This window comes from Carassius gibelio, chromosome B10, assembly GCF_023724105.1.
Source record: "Carassius gibelio isolate Cgi1373 ecotype wild population from Czech Republic chromosome B10, carGib1.2-hapl.c, whole genome shotgun sequence".
Lineage (NCBI taxonomy): Eukaryota > Metazoa > Chordata > Actinopteri > Cypriniformes > Cyprinidae > Carassius > Carassius gibelio.
This window is the reverse complement of record NC_068405.1, coordinates 23,143,187-23,169,212: the sequence shown is the minus strand read 5'-3', so window position 1 is coordinate 23,169,212 and position 26,026 is coordinate 23,143,187. Positions and strand designations below refer to the sequence as shown.

At 37.5% G+C, this 26,026-nt stretch overlaps 1 long non-coding RNA gene across 2 annotated transcripts in view; it reads left to right on the top strand.

Moving 5' to 3' along the window:
• The first annotated feature begins 9,371 nt into the window (after window positions 1–9,371).
• The window catches only part of LOC127965949 (uncharacterized), a 30,815-nt gene continuing 14,160 nt past the window's right edge, over window positions 9,372–26,026 (top strand). For both annotated transcript variants that reach the window (XR_008155515.1, XR_008155514.1), the window contains exons 1-6: window positions 9,372–10,438; window positions 15,196–15,234; window positions 20,961–21,199; window positions 21,367–21,493; window positions 21,693–21,736; window positions 21,988–22,074. This is a non-coding gene — a long non-coding RNA (uncharacterized LOC127965949). The remainder of the gene's footprint in view (window positions 10,439–15,195; window positions 15,235–20,960; window positions 21,200–21,366; window positions 21,494–21,692; window positions 21,737–21,987; window positions 22,075–26,026) is intronic.

Here is a 26,026-nt window from a genome sequence, read left to right as displayed (position 1 = left end):
GTCTTACTTCATCTGGACAAACTGTGCATCAATGGAAAGTTTAAAGACTCAAGCTTCGATATTTGACCAATATTTTGATAAAACATTGTTGCAGTGACAGATATTTAGTGATTTATGTCAGGAGTGCAAAATAATAAATCCGTATTATGCCACATTTTGAATAGAAATTCACAACTCCCTCATATTCAGTCACGTCAAGAGCGGTTTATTTGTGTTCACATAGACTCACTGAACAGCGTCAATAAGGATTTACAGACCAAAGATGCATATCTGCGGAGATATATGGATATATTTACTGATGTTTACTTCATATTTCTTCAGACAGAATCGTCATTTATATTCATTTTCCACGGATTTACGCGATCAGATGATAAACAGCCTCTCCCAGCGATCTCTGTGTGCGTGCAGTAGTCACAGCTCGTGCGGTGTGTGGCTCAGACTCTGATTGGGTCTTTCAAACGTCAATCTTACAGTTTCATATCTGGACACCGCCCCATCGTGTCACATGCTTCCTGCACACTTCCTGGTAGTTATCTGGCCAAAACAACACTGAAACACCTCTGTACACACAAAATATCCGAATAATAAACCCGCGATTACGATAGTAAAGCTTGGTATGAGAATTTCTTGAGATCTGGGGCGTTTTTATAAAAAAAAATCGAAAATGTACATCGGAAATGCTAACTTGTGCAGCGATGAAAAAGGCTACAAATAACATATTTTTACAACAGTAAACGACCAAATTCCACCCCTGATCGCTAAAGGAAGTTATTATAAACACTCGATCGGGGTTTAAAGTGAGTTTTGAGTAAAAGTGTACTAATAATTTCATAAATTGTCAGATGTAGCTTGATGCTAACGTTAGCACCAATGCTACTAATAGCAGGTGCTTTTCTTCTTCATAATGCATTTTTGTCTCAATAATTCACGTAAGGTCGTAAGAAAATGTTTTGTTGTATTTTTATAGTAAGACTTTTGATAAATAAGGGCTAAATGCAAAGAGAGACTGAAGTGAGATCGCTGCTTTGTTGCTTTGTAAAGCCTGAAAAACCACAATCAAGGCTAATAAAGGTGGAATAAAAACAAAAGAATAATGATAAAAGAATAATGCGGATAATGTGTCATACTTGGCGGAGGTGTGAAAGAACCGTTTGGTGAGAACAATACAATCATGATTCAGGCAGTTTTCAACAGTGAAACATACACAAAGAGCACAGGAAAGTTTACATGTGAGATCTTACAGAGATGACAAGGGCCATAAATCAATCTGATTAGCCTTCTCTAAAAACACACATGACATGGCCTTAGAAAATATTTCATAAAATTCACAGTTTTACAGATTCGATTATGAAATTTTTTATGAAGTCTTGGAAGACTTGTGGCCTTAGCTACACTGTGTTTTCAAACTCATTTCCTACATCAACATTTTTTAAAATACATTTAAAACATATGTTTTTAATATTTTTATTTTTGTTTTTATGTTTGAGCTTATATATCTCTATTATCATAACAGTCTGAGTGATTTTGATTCCTGAACAGTAAACTTTAAAGTGTCAGCTTTGTGAACAAAGGTTGATTATGTATCTAGTCAGAAAGAATCATGAGCAGAAACCTTTTTATTTTGGGTATGTAATTTCGGTCTCCATGCCAAAAAAGGGGGGTTACTAGTAAGGGGCTAAATAGATGTTTTTTCAGGTAATTTTACGTTTACTATAGTTTTGGTGGAAATTGACGTGGATGTTTGCTAGCAAGGGATTTCACAGCTCGTGTGAGTTATGTCCAGACTTTCCGTGCATTCTGAGCACAACAGTACGCTTTTCACTATTACCCAAATTTTATCAGAATTTCATCTGCTGGTTTTTGTGCTTTTTGTGGTAAATGATAAATTGGACACAGGAAATGCACAGGGTTTTGGGGAAGGCGTGAAGGGCCGGGCTTTTCCTTCGTGACAACACAATGGCCTCAGACACTGGCCTCTGACTGGCCCCTGCCACCGGACGCGGGGACGAGGAAGTGCGAGTGCAGCGCTGATAACACACACAACAGTCACGACGGCCCCCTCCCTCCCTCCCTCCCTCCCTCCCTCACCGTCTGGAGACACGACCGCTTCCCACTGGATCTGCCATTTTTGCCTATTCACTCCCGTGCCGGGCAGCATTGTGCGGCTGGAAATAAAGACATCAGATATTAGAGACACCTCTCGGCCACCCCGGGTCTCGGAGGTATTCCTCCTTTTCATTCAGCGCTCATCCCTGCGCTCGGCAGACTGTGTCTCCGGCGCTGGCATGAGCCGCTTCTCAAATAGGCTGCTGACGTGCACGCACACACTCAATCCGACCGGGAGGTTGGGATTATCCGCATGGCTTTGTCTTTAGATACAGCTGATTTTCGCAAAACGCTCTCCGTAGCTCGGCCCCACCACGCTGTCCTCTAAATTGAAGCCGAATCGTCTCTGAAGTGTTGGAAGGTTTCTGTTGGAGATGAGGTGAGGGCCAAAGTGCGAGAGGCATGGATTGAATTCTGATTGGGGTTCGGCGATGGGTAAAGAGAGTAAATCTGGTGACAAATGGTTTGGAAGAGCATTACTGTGGCGCGCTGATAAGAGCCTGTCTCCATAATAGAATGGAGAGGACTTGTCTATCAGCCTATTTGAAACTGTTCCTACAAGGTACTGGCTTTCATTAGCACGGCCCGTGAATAGTAGAGCTGAATGAAAATTGCTACTTACCCCGCGATTACGGTATTGAAAGGTAGCTGTCAAAAGAGGACTAGAGACTCGCAGGGAAAAGAGGGGAGGTTGTGTGGCTGTCACCATGACAGGGAATGTGTTTCTCTAAGATTACTATTGTGTCTGTTTTATTAAAGGCAGGAAAGAGTAATGGGGCGGATAAGAACAGCAGGAGAGGGTGATCCTGAAATACAATCGGAGAATTGTGACTTGAGGTTTGATGGGTGTAGGCCGATGATCGCCACTGACGGACTATTTTGGGTTTCTATCAGGCCTCGGCTGGGCGGAATGACTCTTTCCTGAAAGAGCAAACATGATATCTGTGTTCTTCAGCGCTATCGCTGTGCTCGCAGTCCACAAACTTTCTCCAGCATCCCATCTCACTTCCTCGTGCTTCGCCGTCATACTTGGGTTGAAGAAGTCGGGTTAGGAAGTTAAGCAGTTTAGTTTGGTTTCCATTTGTAAGTGCGTGACTGAACACATTTCCTGTTGTTTTTGTCAAAATGAGCTGGATATAACTGACTCTAACTGAAAGCATGACACAGATGCACTGCGTAAACTTTAAAGGAGCAGTGCACCCAAAACTGATGTCATTATTTGCTCAGCCTCATGTAATTCCAACTTGTATACTGTCATTTGTTCTCTTTTTTTTTTTTTTTTTCTGGGAAAATTATTTTCATGCAAGAGTTCATAGTAAATGCAAACATCCCCCCCCCCCCAAAAAAAAGACTTAAAGGGTTAGTTAACCGAAAAATGAAAATTATGTAATTAATGACTCACCTTCATGTCATTCCAAACCTGTAAGACCTCCGTTTATCTTTGGACACAGTTTAAGATATTTTAGATTTAGTCTGAGAGCTCTCAGTCCCTCCATTGAAGCTGTGTGTACGGTCTACTGTCTGTGTCCAGAAAGGTAAGAAAAACATCATCAAAGTAGTCCATGTGACATCAGAGGGTCAGTTAGAATATTTTGAAGCGTCGAAAATACATTTTGGTCCAAAAATAGCAAATACGACGACTTTATTCAGCATTGTCTTCTCTTCCGTGTGTCTGTTGTGAGAGAGAGTTCAAAACAAAGCAGTTTGTCATATCCGGTTTGCGAACGAATCATTCGATGTAACCGGATCTTTTGAACCAGTTCACCAAATCGAACTGAATCATTTGAAACGGTTCGCGTTTCCAATACGCATTAATCCACAAATGACTTAAGCTGTTAACTTCTTGCATCTGATTTTCCATCTCACGTATTTGTTTTGGCATCAATAATGTCAAACAAGGTGTAATGCAACACACTGTTTTTGAATCTGAATTGCAAGAATGGAGTCCTTTAGAAGAAGATGGTCTTTTTGAAGCATTGTATAGATTTTTTTGCAATGTCTTTTGTGTTAATGTTTGGAGCAACATGAGGGTGAGTTAATGTTAATTTTATTCATATTATTCACACTGTAGGACTTGGAGATCTGACCTGAGGCGAGGACTGGTCTGAAAGGCATTTAGAAGGGAGACATGAGGAGAGATGTGAACGAGGTGAAGATAAGTGGCCCTGTTCAAGAGGGTCTACCTCATACACTTGAGTTTGTGCTCTCAATCACTGAAGACTCGGATCAATAGCACTGCGGAAGCGAGAGAAGAAGAACACCGACAGAATCAGCAGAACGGGGTTTAACTCGCCCGGAGAGAGGCGAAAAACGTTAACGTGAGTGATGAGCGTGGTCAGTGCGGAGATGTGGAACCGCAGGGAAAGCCTCTTACTGAATAAATACGCACAGGAATAGATTTAAAACATTACTGCGTAAAGGTGATGGGTGTAATTTTTTTAGGTTGAAATACTCTCTTCTCTTTCCAAGCTTAATATGTAGAGCGGACTATATTTTAAGCCTGGCACACACTGGGAGATTTTTATGGTTGTTATTTGTTAGATTGAACAACATGACCCCGGCAAGATCTTGGGTAAAACCAAGACAAGACTGTATGTCTTTTTTATATCTCATTGTACAAATACATCTTAAAGCAATAGTTCACACACACAAAAAATAAAAATTTGCTGAAGATTTACTCATGATGTACCATAGATGTGTTTGTTTTTTCATGGGAACAGGAGAAAATTTGCATTTAATCACTTGCTCGCCAATGGATGCTCTGCAGTGAATGGGTGCCGTCTGAAACAGATGATAAAAACATCACAATAATCCTCAAGCAATCTGAAAATTAATCAAATACCTACGTCTTGGATTGCTGAGAGAATTTTCAGCTAATTTTCATTTTTGGGTGAACTGCTTCTTTAAGACTTTGGTCTGTGGAAGAAAAAATGTATGTACTGCTTATTCTTTAATGCGAATATTTGCAAAATATTTATTTTGTCTCCTACAGATGAGTTGGTATAAACATCTCAATTAAAGTTGACATTTGTCTCAGATGGCAAAATCAGGCCAAAATCATGCGGTGTGCATCAGGTTTAATTTATTCCAGCTTTATTTTCCCTGAAACACTGTCATGTTTAACCAAACCAACACGTTAACATCTGCTCAACCAATGCCATGAGTTTGGGGCGGGGCTTTCTGTGTGACTGACCAATAGCATGTGAGAGTGTTCAGTAAAGCAGTTTGCCATTGTTTGCAGTTCCATTTGCCAATTCTAGTGGTGCAGAAATTACACTTCACCTATTTATGTAGTAATTATCTTAATGGTTAACAGCTATTAGGTTATTTACTAGGTTAGTATTTAAGGATCTTCACAAAAGCAGATGCAACCAACACTGTTTTCGTTCCCAACTGCAATTCTTTTCAATTTTTTCTCTCCATTCAATTTCAACCCATTTTCAAAAGAATAACACATTTTTATGAGAGTGAAAAATATTATTAGCTAAACAGTCATTTGCTATGGACATGCAACAGATACAGCAGTTCCCGCATGTTCATCTGGGTTGAACTGGGATGCATCTGAACCGACCCAACTAAATTCATTAATTTTTAAATTTGTTGTCAATTGTAGTGGTGCAGAAATACAATTTTCACATATTTATGTAGACACTATCTAAATTGTTAATTGCTATTAGGTTAATTTCTAGGTAAAAATGTAAGGATTTTCGTAAAAGCATATGCGGATGCACAACGTTTTCACTCCCAGCTGCAATTCTTACAGATTTTGATTATTTTTTTTCCACTCTCCTCTTAATTTTAAACAATAATGCAAAAAATTATTTGTTACTGGCTAATTAAGGTGTATTTTGTTTTACTGCACTCAGATTTAAAGATGATGTATGTAGGATTGACACCAAGTGGTTGAACTAAGTACTGCAGTCCAAATTCAAAATATTGGAGAGGGTGTTTTTCACTCGGCCCCTCCTCTTAAGACTTGACGCACAAACAGCTTGCCAGATTGACGACACCAACGGGAACGAGTTCACTTAACGATAAATAAAAAGAAATGCATTGTTTTCTGCCAACTGGCAACCCGGGGTGCTGAAATACAATTGGGTAAACTGGCAGTGGGCGGGTTTCACAAACCAAAACATAGACCGGCATTCTGGCCGGAATGCACATTTTCAAAAGAGAAAAACTGACTGTAGCATTGCTTTTCAGACAAACAAGTATGTTAACTTAGCATGCTTCTTAAATATCTGTAAACATGGTATTTTTTATGCTTTAGTAGAGTCAAAATCTTACATATAGCACCCATAAGTAAAGTAAAAAAAAAACAGAATCTGCAAATTGGGCAAAATACATTTATATTCCAAAGACGATCCCGATCTTAAGTTGCAGTTTTATATGAATTTGTACTGTGTAATGTGTTCAGTGGGAAACATTCAATTTTTTAGGGAACAATTTAAGAAAAGCCCACATATATTTGTTACAATCTCAACCTGATCTCACAAGAAAATGTATTATCAGAAGTTTTGATTTCATTGATCAGCCTAACACAGCAACAGCTGCTTGACCAATTGCGGGACTCTCTGTGTGACTGACCAATGGCATGTGAGCGTGTTCAGAAAAGCTGTTTGAAAACATTTGCAGTTCCAGAAAATTACACTTTTCACCTTTTATATGTAGTGATTATCTAACCTGGTAACAGCTATTAGGTTATTTACTAGATCTTCATAAAAGCTGATGAGACACACACTCGGTTTCATTCCCAACTGCACTTCTTCCAGATCTTGACCATCTTTTTTCTCCTTCCAACTCAATTTCAAGCCATTTTCACAAGAATAACACACATGCGAAAACTGTTATTAACTGAACAGCCATTTCCAGATACGACAGTTTCTGCCTGATCATCTGGGTTGAAATGGGAGGCATCTAAAGCAAGCCAGCTAGTCAGGCACTAGTCAGTAGCAATATCGTGCTGAAGATGATTAGCTTTTTAAACCGACTTTAACCTCTTCTGTCTGCAGATTTGCCTCAAATGGACCGTATAGAGTTTCACAAGATTAAAAGCACTTTTCCGCTCATTGGGCTTTTGAGAAGCGGAGACCTATTTAGAACATTTAATCCCGTTTCAAAGGGTGGATGGGAGGCAACGGCAGGCCAGTGAATTGATCATAGCCAAATGGTTTCTGTAAAATGCCTGATTGCTTAGGAAGGCAAGATGGTGGATCCGAGGAATTCCGTCAACTTTCTCGCTGGCCTTTTGATCCGAAGGGATTCCTGTTGCAGGCAGCCTCTCATGTCTCCTGCTTTTTGAAACAATACTCCTGTGTCTGATCGCATTGATCTCCTTGCGCTGACCTCCGACCTCTCAAGATGCTGCGGAGAGGGAACGAAGGAATGTTGGGGGGAGCTGTCTGCTCTCTCGCCCTTACTCTCTCTCGCCCTTTTTTCATGAGATGATTTCATCGCAGCGAATGGAAATGGCTCACATGTGTTAGCAATTATACCTCACATTGTAATCATGAGACAGAGCCATAAAGCACACACTCTCTCTCGAGGGTCCGTGCACATTCTACAAAACTTTTCATCAAACCATATGGTTTTGTCTTCTGGTTGTATATAGGCAGAGGGTCGAGTTTAAAAGAAAACAACAAAAGGGAAACGAGTGTTTTAGATGAATATTTAAACGGCTTCTATCATGCATTTCTTATTGCGTTTTCCCCCAGCGGTCCACTTATGATGTTAGTAAAGTTTTATGCACTGAAAACCATCATTTTGGAGCGTAATTTTGCACTTCCCATCTTTTCTGTGATCCTTAGGATTAAATGAGGTGCGAGAAGATCTCCGTCTCATTCATCTCAATGGCAGGGGTTTGGTTGGTGCATGAAACCCTGGAAACATGCAACACAGATGCAGGAGCTTTGGACACAGACACTCATCTACCACCAGGGGCCTAAAGGTTGGAGTTAACCAAACCTTCATCCACTGGATGAAATGGTCTGTTTTTCTTTACGGTCCTTTTAAGAAACCCCTGCTTTGAGAATCGAGAATGCCTTTTAAATCAGTTCTTTTTCTGAAGGCAAACAGGAAGGAATTTAAATTATGTTTTCACAGAATGCTATTTGATCTCTACAGATCAGGTAATGATTTGACTCCTTTAAGCTCATGTAAACTGGATTTGAGTTAAATAAATGCAGGCTTATGGTGCAACTGTGCTCTATAATCATAAATGGGCTCCTGGCAACACAACATGCATCCTCCATCATCTCGGAGGGGCCGCTGGGGTCGCCCGAGGAGGACATCTCTGTGACCCGAGGCCCTTCTGACTTTGGTAATGGTGCGGGTTGTAAACAGACTGCCCAGCCGCTGCCCTGAGATGTTTATGGAGTCCTGGTGTTTATACTCTCCGGCTCGAGCCAAACAATCCCATTAACTGACTAGAAGAGCCCGAATCTAAATTACCGGCCTGACCTTTAGTCCCATAATAGACTCGCTCTGGAGGAAGACCGCAGCTAGTGCATGAGGTGCCATGAGAATAACATTACAAAAGAACTGGTGAAAATAACATGAAATAACTTTATTAAATACGGTGATATATATCAAATAGAAATGTGAAGCTGCTTTCAGACAGTCTGTATTGTTTTATACAATACATACTGGTTTTAAAGCAGCTGTCTGTCTGTCTGTCTGTCTGCTTGTTATGGAAGCTTTTTTTCTTCCACAGGATAATTGTGACTTTTTTTATCTCACAATATAAACTTCCAATTCTGAGACAAAAAGTCAAAATTGTAAGAGAAAAAGTCACAATTACGTATTTTATTTTAAATTCTTTGGCAGAAAAAAAATGTATTGTTTAATGTAAATTTAGAATTCAGAGGAAAAGTCAAGATTAGAATTTTGAGATGTAAATTAAACATTTATGAGAAGAAAGCTTGAGAATTCTAAGATTCTTATATTTCTCAATTCTATTTTACAATTAGAATTGTGGCATGAAAAGATGTAATTATATATATATACATACATACATACATACATACATATATATATATATATATATATATATATATATATATATATATATATATATATATATATATATATATATGTAATTATATATATATATATATATATATATGTATATATATATATGTATATGTATATATATATATATATATGTATGTATGTATGTATGTATATATATATATATATATATATATATATATATATATATATATATATATATATGTGTGTATGTATATATGTATGAATGAACGTTTTGGAGACAAATCACATATGAATGCAATTATCTTAAATTGAGAACAAATGGAGGCTTTACTGAAGCTTTTAAGATGTTTCTCTTAAGAAAAAGACTCTTATTTAGCTTCAAAAGAGATCAAACTGCTGACATTTGGCAAGTTTTCAGTCAAATCCTAATATGAACTTGTTTGGAAAGTTTCAAATCAAATGATTATTTTTATAGTTCTGTACTCCTCTATGTTCGAATTATTTTTGCTTATTCTTCCCAAAGTTTTTTTTTTTTTTTTTTTCTCAGATGGACGTTGAGATGTGATTGAGATCTCCATCAAGTGGATCGAAGTACAAAAGAGCATTTTATGAGCAGTAAACCCTTCATTATTTATCTCAGAATATTTGTTCAAGTTGTTCCTGAATTAATAGAAGTTTATTGAGTGTATTTATATATCTTAAACACACTCTAAAATGATCATGTTTCTTTAAATCCTCCATTTTGCTGATCATTTGAGACGTCTTTAGCCCGTGGCGGAGCTGAAACTGTGTCTCTCTCATTGATATACGGCACCAGAGCCGAAGCTTTGTTGAGTCGGGTATTTCCAGATGGCTCACAAAAGACTCAATTGACTCGCTCCTCTAATGTGTTAAAGCGTTTGCTCCCACATGACAAATTCGGAGGGGAAAAAACCCTGCCTCTCGGCATGTAAAAGAAAAAAAAAGTAAAAGATGAAATATCAAACAGATTTTCTCTTTCACTGTCGATTTTTGAGCATTTAGATTCTCACCCAGCAGTACGTGACATTTATATAAATCAGTCATGCCAGGGCCTTGTTGCGTTCGTACTCGGACCTTATCGGAGTGCCTGTGTATAAATAAAGTTTGTCTCTTACAGATACACTTACATCACGTCTCACTGTCTTATGCAATGGAGTCTGGAGCTTCGCCAGCATGCAGTGAACCAGAGAAAGCGGAGAGACGTCCCAGCGGCCCACAGCCCTGACAACACCCTTCTATCCCCCTCTGAAATCTTTATTTACTGCCCCCGCACTCCTACTCCCTCGCCGGGGCAATTAAAGCACCGCTGTGTCAGACGGTGAGGCCGTGCACCTTCCTGAGGAGGTTCTGTGAGGTTATGCATGGAACGACACACTTCATGTGATTGTGTATTGTGTTTGCATGATAGATAACCAATATCTAATATCTTAACAACTGAAAGCAGATATAAGGTCTTAATTTATACAATTAACTTTTTTTTTGATGTAAGGTTTTAAAAATTCTGAACAGTTATCAATCCACAGGGTCATAGGAATGAAAACAGCTTGGCTCATGAATATTAATTACATGATTTCCTTTTTGGTCTTGCACTTAAATATGCTGTTTAATGTCGCCAGCTACAATTTTTTCCCCCATGCGCCAACGAAGCTAAATTTTACTGTCAAAATATGTATTTAAGAAATAAATTTCAATTTAATAATTTCCCAAAAAGCGAGTAGGTGAAATTAATATTTACTTTTTAAAAAATTAATAAAAATTTGTTTAATGCAAATTCTTGAAGCTGTTGTGGGAGCATCGTTTATGAGAGACAGTTCTTACATAATCTGTCACAATAATTTGATTGTGTAAGAATGTTTTTTGTTTTGTTTGTTTGTTTTTTTTGTTTTTTTAAATACTCTTAATGATTAATTATTAATAATTTCTATCTTCTTCCTTTAATTGGTCTTAATTTTTAGTTAAATGTGACTGGCTACATTTTTTAATTTTCATGGCAACCAAACTAAATTTTACTGTGAAAATATATTTTATGAAATAAGATACAGTTTATAAGTTTCCTAAAAAATTGGTAGGTGAACTTAATATTTACTTGAAGAAAATGAGTGCTGTGATGCAAATTCTAATGTCAATGTAACATTTTGTTAAAATCTACTTACATCGCTTCAGTGATTTGGTTAAGTTTTTTGTTAACTATTAATATATTAATAAATATTAATTACACAATTTATTTAATTACATAATGTTTAATGTGGCTTGGCTACAGTTTTTTTTTTTATCTTTGCATGGCTAAATTTTACTTAAATATTTATTTTTAATGCAAATTCTTGATTGTAACTGTGTGAACATCATTAATGAATTAATAACGAGAAAAATTAATTAAATTTGTATAAAACTTGTCTTACCTAAATTGCTACATTGTGTAAGAATAGTCCTCACAAACAATTAACTCATGAATATTAATTACAAGATTTCCTTGTAGATTTTCGACTTGGTCTTAAATCTGCAGATTAATGTGGCCAGTTACAGTTTTTTCCTATTTGCACTAAACAAACAATACTATTTTTTTTTTCTTTAAAAATATAAATACAAGTGTTTAATTTCCCTGAAATCTGGCAGGGCAACCATAATATGAACTTTTAGCTATGTTTTGATGCAAATTCATGACCAAATAGTAAGTGTGAGCACCATTAATGAAAGAAGAAACAAAATGTTTGTATAAGAATGGTGTTTTAAAAAATGTTTTATGTATGTGTTATGTATGAATGCTTAATACGTGATTGAGGTCCAGAAATAATTACAGGCTAAAATTTTGCTGTTTACCAGAATGTCTATAGCAGTGCATCCCTAGTCAGGTATACTTAGGTAATGTAGGTGGATAATTTGGAGCTCTACCTTCAGTTACTTGTTGGTTATTCAAGCGTTCTTGGCCTCTCGGTTCATCATGAGCACAGTTTAGTCACGTCCCCCGTGGAGAACACAAAGGATGTAATTGCTTTAGCTTGAGCTCAATTGCTCCAATTTGAGGCAGTCTTACACGCCAGTCAGCTGTGCGGTGCGCGCGGCGTGCCAGGAAGCGCTATGGATTACCCGCTTCTGTGCAGAGCCCAAGCCGAAAAATAGCACATGAATTCGATTTGTTTGAGACGGAGACTCGTGGCTTTTAAATTCAGTACAAATTGCAGCAGTCTAGTGTCTTTTAAAGGCTATTATTGTGTCTTGTGCTAATGGTACATGTAGAGCTTCTATAATGGCACTTCGCTACTTGACCGTGATCTCTCGTGTCAGTTTGAGGTTTTGTCTTTCACGCTGAGGGTCACGGTGATGATTAGGACAAACTGTTTGGGACACAGATGGTCCCTGCGGATGGATGGACATCTGTCCATGTATATCTTCTGTTTTTAGAAAGTTGGATGCATTACATCTTTTAAGCACGATGCACCCATCCACGCACAATCCCACAGCTTAAAGTCAACATGAAATCAAAATGAACCCTGTTTGCTTCAATGCATGATCCTGGTCTTATATAAAGCTTATATGTAGCAGTTTTAATGCACATATCAGAATAAAAGCAGTCAAATATCAAAGTTTTGGTTTTTATGATAAAAAAGAATCATTGAAAATGTATCATTTAATGTCAGTGTTGTTAAAAATACTCCATTTAAAGGAATAGTTCACTCAAAAATGAAAATTTGCAGTCCAAACCTCACAATAATCCACACCACTCCAGTCCAGTCCATCAGTTAATGTCTTGTGGAGCCAAAAACTGTGTGTTTGTAAGAAAAAAATCCATCAAGACATTTTTAACTATTGCTTCATGGCTAAAATATGAGCCCTCTGCTTCTCCAGTGAAAAATACGTTTTGTCTGAATTGGGAGAGAAATGCACAGATCAAACACCATTTACAAGTGTAAACATTTCTAAACAAATGAGTGGGTGGATTTTGATGTGAGAGGACAACAGGAGATGGGAACTTTTCCACTGAAGAAAGCGGTATTATGGATTATTAACTTGTGTTTTGTGCAGAAGCAATGGTTTGAAGTTATAAATGTCTTCATGATGGATTTGTTTCTTACAAACATGCAGCTTTTTACTTCACAAGACATTGATGGACTGGAGTGGTGTGGATTATTGTGAGGTTTGGACTCTCATTCTGACGGCACCCATTCATTGCAGATATGGATGCCTCTTTGTAATTTCCTGTCACTGTTTGGATGTAGTAAAACACCCACAGATGTGGCAGAAAACATCTGGGTCATGTTTGCATTTTCTTCTGTCACTGGCCATTATTCTAACCATGAAATCAGGATGAGGCATAAAATAATGACATACATGTGAGAACCGAACAAATAGTCCAAATAATAGATATAGGAATCATGTTTTCAGACGATTATGGGATAATACAAGACCTCTTCACCTTAGAAATGGTTTTCAAAAGCAAAACTGCGTCATATTTTGTGTAAAAAATTTGGGATTCAGCTAGCATCCATAATAATCCGTGTTATTAGTTCAGGTTATTCCAAAGAAAAAATATTTGTCTTTACAGGCACTTAAACACTCTGAAACCTTTCCTCTAGAATCAATTGCAAATGCAGTATGCATTCAGGTCTAGTGCCTTTTTTCTATAAAATACCCACTTTTTGGCATCAAACCAAATCCCAAATGATAAAATCCAGTCCTACCCTACATTTTTTTTCTAGTTGAATATTCTGTAAATGACACATTTCAGAAGTAAAACGGGTTACAAATGCCGTTTCATGTTGACTTTAAACACTTTCAAACATCTCTTCTGCACCAAAACGGCTGGTGCGAGGAGATTTCCCACAAGGCATTTCTTATGAATGAGAGTTTCAGTTCCATTAGAGCTGCTGTGAAACATTATCAGCCTCTTGAGTTTCAGAACTTTTACGTGATAAACTTACTGTCCAAAGCATAACCTCGTGCTTGGATGCTCGTAAGAGTGAGTTAAATCAGGTTACCTTCTTGCAAATTTAACCACCCTAATCTTTCATTTTCTCTCGTCCTGTCTGGTTTTCAGAGTAGATTTTCATCCCAAAAAATAAGATAAAGCTCAAATGCACAGCAATCTGTACTGCAAATCCACACTGGAACAGATGTGTGAAAGGAAAGTGTGTTGAGTTGTGTAATAAAGTGCTGTCCCTATCTAATGCCCAGGCCTTTTAAAGCAATAAGCAATCTCACACAGGCTGTTAATGCGATAAGCGATCTTGCGCAGGTTGTTAATGCGTGCTGAGAATGAATATATTCCTTTATGAGCCTCCGAAGACTAATTATGCAGCTCTTAAAATGTTGCAAACATATGATTACAGCCTTTAGCGCACACAATAAAGATTTGCACTTAATAAAGACCTCACAGCTGCGCTCAGCTGCTCGCCTATAAATCAGGAAAGTTATCGGGAAGCGAAGTGTGGATGGGAACATGTGGAATTCTTTGATTCTCCGCGCTGCCTCCCCTTGTGAAGAGAGGTTTGGGTTACGGCCGTGGAACAGTCCTGCAAAATCTCTTCTGTTAGACACACCGTCGACCGGCTAGTCTTAAAGCAAGCACCTACGCCCCCTGTTGTCGCCGAAAACGACCCGTTTGTGTGAGATGCATGGCTACTTGAAAGTAAAGCTTGCTAGGATTCCCATCATTTAAAGAGGTTGATCGTGAAAAATGTTGTTCCAAAACAGTGACTTTCTTTGTTCATTGAACTTAATGTCGTTTGTACTCGCTCGTTTTTCTTCTTTTGTGTTTCACAGAAGAAAGAATGCATTGGAAATGCATCAATTGATAAAACTGATACCTTGAATCCAATGCAAATCGCTTTGAGTATCTGTGCATAATGTAAATTCAATTCACTTTAGTGAATCAGTTTGTTTGAATGTTCGTTTTTGTTGCTATAAAGGATCTGTTTGTGTGCATGTCTACTTGAAAACATAACTTCCTGATTCCTATAAATGAAAGGAGTGTTAAAGACTTATTTAACCTAAAAATGAGCATTTAAAACCTTTCTTTGTCCAGTAAAATGAATGTTGTTTGGATCCCACTGACTTTTCTTCTTCTTTTGTGATTCACAGGGGAAAGACTGAAATGGAAAGGGATACCTTGAATGCAATGTAAGTCACTTTGGATAAAAGCATCAAATGCTAAATGCATAAATGTAAATACAATCAAACAGTTCAATTCATTTTAGTGAATCAGTTTGTTTGAACGGTTGTTTGTTGTGCCTGAAAACAATCTATTTGCATGTGCATGTCTACTTGAATCTATAACTTGGTAATATTCCCATACTGTAAATTAGTTAAAAGGGATAGTTTATTTAAAAATCACATTTCTGTGACCATTTACCATCCATCATGTCATTCCAAATCTCTATGATTTTCCTTGTTTATGAAACTGTTGATTGTATCCAATTGATTTTTCTTGTTGTTTTGTGTTGCACAGAAGAAAGAAAGTCAAAGGTTAATTATTTTTTGTCAATTAGTTTGTTTGGATGGTTCATGTTCAAAAAAATGTTCTCTGACTCATTTCTCAGTCCTGTGCAGCAAAACAATGATCTAATTTACTTTGTGCTTGCAGCTTCAATGCAGATGCAATAACCAGTCCTTAAACATCATATGGGGAAAATTACATTCATTTTAGTGAATCAGTTTGTTTGGATGATTCACAGACTCATTTGAGTCCTCTGCGGCAAAATAATGATCTAACTGCTGGTGTGTGACACTACTTTTCACAGTCAAAAGTGTTTTTTTTTTCCCTTAATGCTTTTGTCAGATTCAAATTGATTAATCACTGAATAATTATTTAATAAGATAACTAACTCGAATAGCTTTAAAGTAGTTTATAAGTGGCAATAACTAAAATCTGTATGACTTTCTTTGTCCAATAAACTGAAAGTTGTTTGAACCCCACTTTTCTTTTTTTTGTGTTTCACAGGACAACGAAGGACAAACTATTTGATTCATTTTAGTGAATCAGTTCGTTTGAGTGGTTCATGTTCCAAAAAAATGATTCACTGACTCTTTTGAGTCCTGTATGGCAAAATAATCATCTAACTGCTAGTGTGAGTGTATCTATTTTATGCCAGTAACACTAATGATTTATGCCAGATACATACTGATAAAAATTTAATAATTCTTTAATAAGATTACTCATTTAAATAGCTTCAGTGTTGTCACTTGTAAACAAAACAATTAAAACCTGTATGACTTTCTTCGTCCAATCAACTTAAAGTTGTTTGGACTATGCTGACTTTTCTTCTGGAATGACATGAGGGGGAGGAAATCATGACAATTTTTCCTTTTTGGGGGTGAACTGTTCCTTTCAACAATAAGCTGCTTATTGTTACTTATCAGCTACTACTTGACTAAATTGAAGCTATTTAAGTGGGTAATCTTATTAAATAATTATTTAGTGCTCAATCATTTATTTTCATCAGTATTTATGTGGCATAGAAGCATTGTGGCATGAAATACACAAATGTACATCAAATTTAAAATGTTTAAAAACATGTAATTATTTTGCTGCACAGGACTCAAATGAGTCTGCGAATCATTTCTTTGAACATGAACCTTTCAAACACACTACAATGGACCAACTTTTCCATATGGTGTTTTAGGATTGTGTTGGGTATTGCATCTTTGTTAAAGCTGCAGGCATGATGTGTCAAACTCCAGCCTGTGTAGTGAAACCAGAAGTGTTGCTACTTTGAACAGCTTTGCTCTGGTGTGTGCGTGAGATATCATGTGAGTATTTTTGTGTAAATGTGCATGCATGTGTGTGGAGAAAAAAAAAAAAGCTAGCGTGTCCTTGCGCCAGTGCATGTCACAGGAGATGTGAGAGAGAGAATAAAAATGATGAAACCGGAGACTGCAGAAGCGGCCTGCAGAGATCATATTAGGAGCTGCGACCATCGATCGGTTCTAGCACTTAAATTTCAAGCGTGACAAAACTGTAGGCAAATTAATTGTTCGCCAGAATATTACACATCAGAGTACATTAATCCTCTCCAGAGCTGCACGCCATATGAATACTAATAGAGCTGCCAGACGCCTCTCCTCTCGTCTGCCTCGCGTCCATTCGCTCGTCTGCTCCTCTCTCCTTTTGTTTCCTTCTTATTTCCCATCCTCATTGTTTTTCGTCTCTCTCTCTCTTTCTCTCTCCCCCTCTCGTCTTTTCTCCTTCAATTGCGAGTGACATTAACTGGCAACAGCGTTCATTAATATTCATATATCCTCCCAATACCTGCGGTATCTGCAAGCCGCGTGCCTTCTTTTTGTTATCGACTCGTTTGAAGTGTTTCCTTTTAAAAAAAATAATTGTCTGTAAAATTTGGAACTGAGACTTAAATCTTGTCCTTTATGAGCCTTGGCAGGTATTGGGGCACTAAATGTATAAATAAACCTGAGATTGCACCAGAAAGAGGAAGAGAGTCTTCACAGTAGGAGTCATGAAATAAAACCTGTATGTAAAGTCCACACTCGGCCGTGTGTTTTCAATTAAAAGCACAAGTTTACGTGTTAAATAATCCAGTCGTAATACTCTCTCTCACTCTCGTTTTTTTTTTTTTTCTCTCGCAGAAATCCATCCTGGCTAGTCCAAACATTGGAGCGATTCTCGGGTTTCAGACCCCCACCTTGTCTTTTGTGCCGAGTTCAGCGAGGCTCCTGGTCAGAAACGCACATACGTCTAATTCGAGATTTGCAAATAACCTGAAAGGGATCAAATTAAAATTCCAAGACGGGTGGAAAAAAAGCGATATGGGGTTAGAAAGTGGCCCCTGCTTCTTTAAGCTGGATTTAAGTGATCAAAGTTCCATACGAGGCAGCCATTGGTGGTATTGAGTTACTCTAATGGCTGCCATGTGCTACCGCCGACGGGCCCAATCCGTGGACGTCTCGAGGGTGTCAGGCGCAAGACAGTTGTAAAAAGAGGCTTTACAATAGAGAGAGCGGCTAAAAACCAGATGCCTGGTGCACTTTCAGACCTCACTCGCTGGAGATACTCTGCATTTTTTTCCGAATTAGCTCCAGATTTTTTGAAGAGCATCGATCAAGGCGTCCGGCGGGTCTCTCAAGACCGTGCCAGCCGACAGCGGCCCCCTCTCTATCGCTTATTTACTGATGCGTGGCTTCCCCATTCCCACTAAACTGCAGGAGACACAAGTGACAATAAAAGTCAAACACTCGATGGTTGCCGGAGTCCTGGCTGGTTATTAGTATGTAAATGAAATCATCACAGCTGTTCTATGCACGGAGAGGGGGAGAGCGGAGACAACGAACCCTGCATTCTGATGCTGTCTCCTGAACAACCATCAGGCGCTGGCCACCTCTTCCATACCCTGCAGTCAAGCAATAATGCATGCACAAGTGCTTTTATGCATGCAATTAAATTATGGCTAAAATATAGTGTACACATATACAGGTTAATTAGCAAAACGGCTGTGATTGCTTTCGCTCAGTGAACGCCTGTAGATGTTGTTTTCTTATCACAAAAGCTTTATAGCAAGACTAAGCACATAAAATCTGTACTTGGGTGAGTTTAAAGCTGGGATTTAGATATATAGCAGTGCACATAAATGAAGAAAATTTTTTTTTTATAAAAACAATTTTCTAAGGGTGATGTTACGAAACATTTTTCATGTTAATTTGAGGAAAAGCTTTACAGAACCAGTATGGCAAATACAGTAAGTCCTTGTAAAGCTTTTTTAATTGTTAAAATAAATATTATTTTATTTATAATTATTTGACAAATGGTTATAGCAGTAATTGTAAAAACCAGACACATAAAATGTGTATTTTTAAATATATATATATATTAAAATTGTTAAATATGTATACATTTATTTAAATGTTATTTAAATGTTAAATGTATTTATAATTAAGTCAGTGCTTATAACAGTCCTTGTAAATACATTTGCATTTAAAGCTTTTTTTAATTCTAAAATAATTCAGTGTTTATAATTGTAATTTACATTTAGAAAATTACTTATATTTATAATTATTTAGCAGATGCTTATACAGTATTAGGCACATGAATTTAAAGCTTTTTGTCTGTTAAAATAATTCAAACATATACTGTATTTTTTTACTCCATATTTTTATTTGCCAATTGCATTTATAAAATGTTTTATTCAGCATGTATTTCTTATTCAAAGTGACCTACAAATGAAGAATCCAACAAAGTAACTCATCCCAAGAGTAAGTCACATAAGAAAATACTTTCTCATATCCCAATTTATTATACTGAGTAAATATTCTCCTGAAAAGTGTAAATGGTTTTGAATCATTGCTCTGTTTGCTTAAGCATCCAGACCATCCTGACACAGCAACATCAGGTCAACCAATGGGGTGAATGTGGGGCGGGGCTATCTGCTGGTCCAGCCAATGGCAGAAGGTCTGAGTGCTTTGAGATTGCAGTTAGATTTGGGTTTCTATAGTGATGAAGAAATGACACACTTCAGCTTTTTTTATCAGAAGACTTGCAATGATGAGAACAACATAACACTCTAACAAAACATGCACATAACATCAGTATGGAGGTTTACTTAAATCTGTGATTTAAACATGCAGCATGTAAACTCTCGAATTCCAGACTCAAATCAGGGGCCCAAATCCTTTTCTTATTTATTTTCCCAAAGGATAATATTATGAGAAAACTCAAATTTTTTCCCAGACAGTAAACAAAAGCATTCCCCCCGAAAACTGATTTCTGCCGCAAATGAAACATAGACGGGCGTTAGACGCTGCCAAATCTCCGGCTGAAATTGTTTCCATATCTGCGCCATGTATTCAATGCCCATCTGCCCGAACTCCTGCACATACCGCCAGCAAAAACACAATGAGTAATTCTCTCCAAACATAGACATAAAACCTGCTGTTCCTGCTCCATCACTGCTATGTTTGAGAGAACGTGAAAAATATCTCCTCTCGCATCGTCCGCTTGAGAATACTAATTGGGCCGCCATTGTGGAAAATGTTACACGTCAAGGCTTTGATCACGGGTCGAAGTCTTAGGATCGGATGTGTTGAACTTAAGCTTTCAATCTAAATAAAGAGCTGCTTTTCAGCTCGGCCCATCTCTGCCTGGTAAATAAATAATGCTCTACGATATAGTCGACAGGCAAAATGTCAGATTGTCTGCTATTTAAATGCATAGAGGTGTGATGAGTGAAACATATGGGAGATTTGAGAGCTAGCAGCGCTTTCTGATCAAACCAGGCGTGTAGTGTGCGTTTTGGCTGCTTTTGACGAAGTCATCCTTGGATATGTGAAGGGTTTTATGTAAAAATATGCTAAGATACCATCACAGTGCATCTGTATCGCTTCGTCTGCCACGTTTCATTAAGCTAAATTTTATGACGTGTTCTCTTTAAGTCTGGGAATTTATGGATAGCTGTCTCTCGAAATTCCGTCACGTCAACAGCATCGCTCTTCATTCCCAGGTGGAGCGTCACATCCGTAACTTACGGAGGAGGATTCTGACGCAGCTCCATCATCGAGGCGACTTGATTTAGGAAGCGTTTACATAAGCTCTGATGTCTGGAGCTAGGGAACTTGCACAAAAAGAAATGTTTATTCCAAGTGTGAAATAAACTATGTTCTCTGGCCTGAATTGTTTGATACCAAGAGGTTAGAGAGTGAGGAGCTTGTTTGTTCGCTTCACCTTCCCTCCTACACTCACTGTCTCCCCTTGTGATTAAAAAACATCATCAGCATCTCATTAGCACTGATTTGCATAGTAACAGCATGAATATTGTGAGTGTGTTTCTGGGGGTAGGGGTAACTTAATGAATGCGACAGCCTCTTCTGTTTAACTAATTTTTTGCCTCATCCATATTCAGATGACTCTTGGAATCAGACAGCGGTTAAAGTTTCGCGCTGAAGACGTGCAGACGTGATCGCCAGAATGTCGCACCTGATTCCTGAGCCCAGAGGAGAGTTTTAGCACTCAGATGTTGCTCTTTTAAGGCTCCAGAGACTCCAAGGCGTCATGAAATTTACATTATTTACTTTTGCAAGGCATGTCTGTGGTCTCATCGTGCATGATTCATCAGCACACGCTGTTTGAAAGGACAAAGAGGTTTGTCACTCGTATATACGTCACATTATGGATGCAAAGCGGTCGTGAATGGCGTATCAAATGTTTCGTTGAAGTGTCATTGAAGAAATCATAATACGCACAGTACACATTGAGCTCAACGTTGTTTGAGACATTCTTTAAACTCTCTTCTCTTCTGGTTATTTTAGGATTTGAATCTGAGGTCGTTTGTGATTTTTCTTTATTTGCAACAAAGCCCTTCCAAACTCCGTTGCTCACAGGTTGCTCGTTCACAGCTCAAAAACTTAATGGAGATCCTAGTTATGCTTCGTGCAGGTATAAACCTTGTTTTAAGATGTTTCTCCTAAATTGCTCGGAAGAAATAAAAAATACACCCAAATGAATCATTTGTTGAGTTCATACTGATATATCTGAGAACAGTTTGAGATGTTGTTGAGAAACTATGGATGAGATGCATGTGAGATTTTTGGTTTTATGATCTCTTGATTTAATCACATTTCTGCATTGCTCACAGGTTGCTCATTCACATCTCAAAAGACATTTCTTGTCATGGTTCATGTATGTACCAACTTTTTTTCAAATGTTTTCCCTTAAAATTCCTTTGGATAAATAAAAATGCCCACAAATCAGTTGAGTTCATATAGGGATTGATCACAGACTTTGGTGTTGATATATCTGAGTACAGTTTTGATATTTTGTTGAGATCTCTTCTGAAACTCTGCATGAGATGCATGTGAGATTATTGTTGGTTTCAATTTAATCTAATTTCTATCATTTGTGATTTTTTTTATTTTGTATTATTATTACAGAAAAGCCCTTCTGAACTGAATGGCTCACAGGTTGCTCATTCACATCTCAAAAGACCGGATGGAGATCCTAGTTATGTTTCATGTACTGTAAGTACTAACTTTCATTTCCCTAATACACACAAATGAGTCAGCTGTTAAGCTTGTGTTGAGACTGATTGCAGACTTAGTCAAATTTGAGACATTATTGAGCTCTCTTCTAAAACACAGTTATGTGCGATTATTGCTGGGTTGAAGTTAAATCTTTCAAATCTCATTGCTGTCATTTGTGATTTTATGTTTCACGCAAGTATCAACTTGGTTTTAGATGCTGTCGTAAAATAGCTTTAGATAAATCTAAATACAAACAAATGAGTCAGTTGTTGAATTCATACTGAGATGCATGTGCGATTACTGTAGGCTTTATGATTTAAATCTCTGTTGCATCTCATTGCTGTAATTTGTAATGTTTCTTTATTACAGGAAAGCCCTTCTGATCTGAATTGCTCACAAGTTGCTTTTCCACCGCTCAAATAATGTCAAAATTATGTTTTTTTTAATGCCTAAAATACAGAAAACATAAAACAGGCAAATATTGCCTAAAATACACAAAAATGAGTTAATTCAGAGTTTGATTAAAGACTTTGGTGTCTTGATATATCTGGGTATTGATATATCAATATTTTGGAGGAAATACATGTGAGATTATTCTAGTTTTTTTTTTTATTAAGTATCTATTTGCTCGCAGTTCAATCTTATTATCATTTGGGGATTTTTACAGGAAAGTCTATCAAAACTGACACAGATTGCTCATTCATGACTAAAAGACCTCATGTAGATCCTAGTTATACTTCAAGTGTCATATTCATGTACTTTATTTTCAAGTATCAACTTGGTTTCAGAAGTTTCTCCTAGAATTCCTTTGGATAAGTAAAAATAAATAAGCCAGTGCTCCATTACAGATCAATACAGTGAACATGGGCAGCTAATGCGGTCTCAGAAGATTTCAGTGTGCTCACATTGAGATCTTCTGTTCAGGTGCCGTTCGGTTTTGGCACTTCCTTCCCGCGCCGCATGATGGATGAAGTCAGCGAATTGCAGCGTGCAGTATTTTGCCGCAGTTGATTGCAAACTGACTCCGGGTAACATAATTATTTACACTGACACAATAATGTAAAATGATTAACATCCGCTCATATTCATACCCGTATAAATCACCAGCCCACGTCGAGTTCATCGTTCAGGAAGGGCCGGCATCTCGCCCTGAGATTGGACGGCGGCCAGTTAAGAAGAGTATTAATCGTGGAGATATGCCGCATGGTCGTTTAAAACTTCGAGAAAAGAGAGGCCCTGGCAGTGGCTTTGGCAGAGCGATGGTTTCTGGCTCCGGCGGGCAGCGCTCAAGATGGATCACCACCCTCCAAACGTCCACAACATAGATGTCCTACCTGTGCATGAAATAGGGCTTGACCGACCAGCACGCACTTTTTCTACCCCTTTCTCCCCCAAAATGAGAATTACTGCTGGGAGGCTCCGGACAATTTTATGTAGGGCTGGAGAACAAAAATCAATATTTAATTATCTGTGAGCGTTTGGTGTCACTACATCTTTAGATCTGTAGGGTGGAGTGGACAGGGTCACCGGGCCGGTAAGTGAGTCCGTCAGTGACGAGGCCGTCTCGTCCCAAGGCCTGTCCCATCGGTCTGTCTTCAATCACTGCTGGAGTGATGACTGACAAGTCGTTTATACGTCGACCTGCGTGTTTGGAGAAGGCCACCTTAAGAATGAGCCTGCGTGACGTGCGTACAGTACGCTTGAAGTTAAATATGGTTTCGACCTATCAGAAAAATGGCTTAAATGCCCCACCTAGAGGCAGGATGGGACACTTACTGCTTTGGTGGGTGGAATCCGATGCATTCATGTTGAAAGGAGTGTGAATTAATTTTAATAACCAAAGAGTGGAGCATAATACTTGTCATTGTTTGATTATTTACTGATTTGAATCAGAAGTGGGCAACACGTCTGGTCCGTTTGATCCATGATGTGGGGTCCCAAAAACGGAGTCCCACAGTCTTCCATTTGATTAGTGACCTAAAAACAGTGCAGAATATTAGATTATTATTTTTTATGAACATTTCGATTTTTACATTTTATTTTTTATTTATAAAATGTATACAAGTACTTCTTTATTTTCATTTTATCTTATTTTTTATTTCCATGTTTATATAAAGTAAATAAATGTAATCTCTAACGCTTATTTATTTAACACACTGGTTTGTAGTTGAATAGCGCATGCATTTATTTTAATTAGAAATGATCAGATCAGACTGAAAATGCTTCCTGGTTTGCATTTTCTCTAATTTAATCTTTTTTTTCTTTTCTTTTTTCTGCATTTGATGAGTTAAGTAGTGCAAAGTCTTAAATATTTATTCTTTAATTTATGTTATATATATATACAATTTTTCAGAATCCTAAAACTGTTTATTTGTTTAAATCAAAAGATATCTGACTTTTAGTCTGATATCAGACTTTATCATTTGTTATTTATTAAAAACGCAGGTTTATAGTTTCTAAACATCTAAAATTATTTTAATAAGCAACTAACAAAGTACTGGGAATTCTTTAATTGTTTCTAATTTTCATATACATTATAAACAAATTCAGAAGTTGCAGTCAGTTTGATTTACATGCAGTTCAGCAGTCTGGTTGTATTTGACATTATTCACTGATTCAACACATTTTCTTTCTTTTTTTAACATTACCTTAGTGTTTAGTGCAGAATCTTAAACATTGTTTATTTTCTCAAACCCATTTTTTTTTTATCTTAAAATATATGTCAGTATATTTTGGACTCTATCTGTTATAATTTATTTAACACACTGGTTTCTAGTTTCACTTTATGATTATTTTCAAGTTTGAAAACATCTCAGTGCTCTTATGATCCATTAGCACTATCTGTTTTGATTTATTTAGCATATTTTATGGTGTTTTCGAGCATACCAAAAATGTCTTCCATCCACCGGCGTAAAAATCCATTATAGCTTAATAATAGATATAATGGAGATGAAGGCAATTAAAAATTTCATAGATGCTTGGCGCTTGTAATATACGTACAATCCGTTTGTATCCGTTCATTTGGCTAATGATTCCTTCCGAAGAGAAAATGAACTTGGAATGCAAGAGTCAAACTCGAAACGCTTGAACTCCTGTAATTACTGACCACAATTCTTTCATGAAAGTACTGCAGGGACAGACTCTTTTCCCAGAGCCGGCCGCTCACTTTTGGGTTTGTAAGAGACAGTTTTGTACCTCTTTTTCCCGAATGTCCTTTGCACTTGCAGTTAGAGGACACAGAATTGGGACCTTTCTTGAGTTTAATGGTAGCGCACAGCCAATCGATACACTTCAGCTACAAAGGAACAGTTGAGGGACCAAAGGCCCACACGCATTACACGCTGGTCAAGGCCAATAGCAATCTGATGTTGAGGTTAGAAAAACACGCTAGAACTGTTAGCCTCCAGTTGCTCAGGCGGGCCGCTTCGGTAGACCAATCTGTCTTTGATTTACCATTGTCACAGTTCAACTCCCAGGAATGAGCGGAACGCGAATAAGATGTAAAAACCTTCTTGAAAAGTCTTTGTGTAAAGCATCAATTAGCCCTAGAGCTAACTGCTAAATTGTGGGCTATTTGCAGAATGAAAAACTGGAAATGTAAGGTCGTGCATAGTATGTTCATTTAAGGTCAAGTCCATTGCATTGCATTGCATTCTGGGATACAGTGTCCAGTGCAGTGGGATTTTGTTGTTGTCAATTTGATTTCTAACCTTCTATTTACTAAATACTGTGCACTATACAGTACATATTTTTTTAATACTATGAAACGGTGTGCATTGATAAACATTTTGATTTATGCTTTATTGTTGTCACATGACCAGTTAACATCTGCTTTGCATTTCTAATCAAATTTTTGGGGAGCCTAGAAAAGTCAAGTAAAGGATGTTAAAATTGCAACTGATATCACTTGTGGTTTCCTTCATTAAACTGAAACTGTAAAATGTATTCA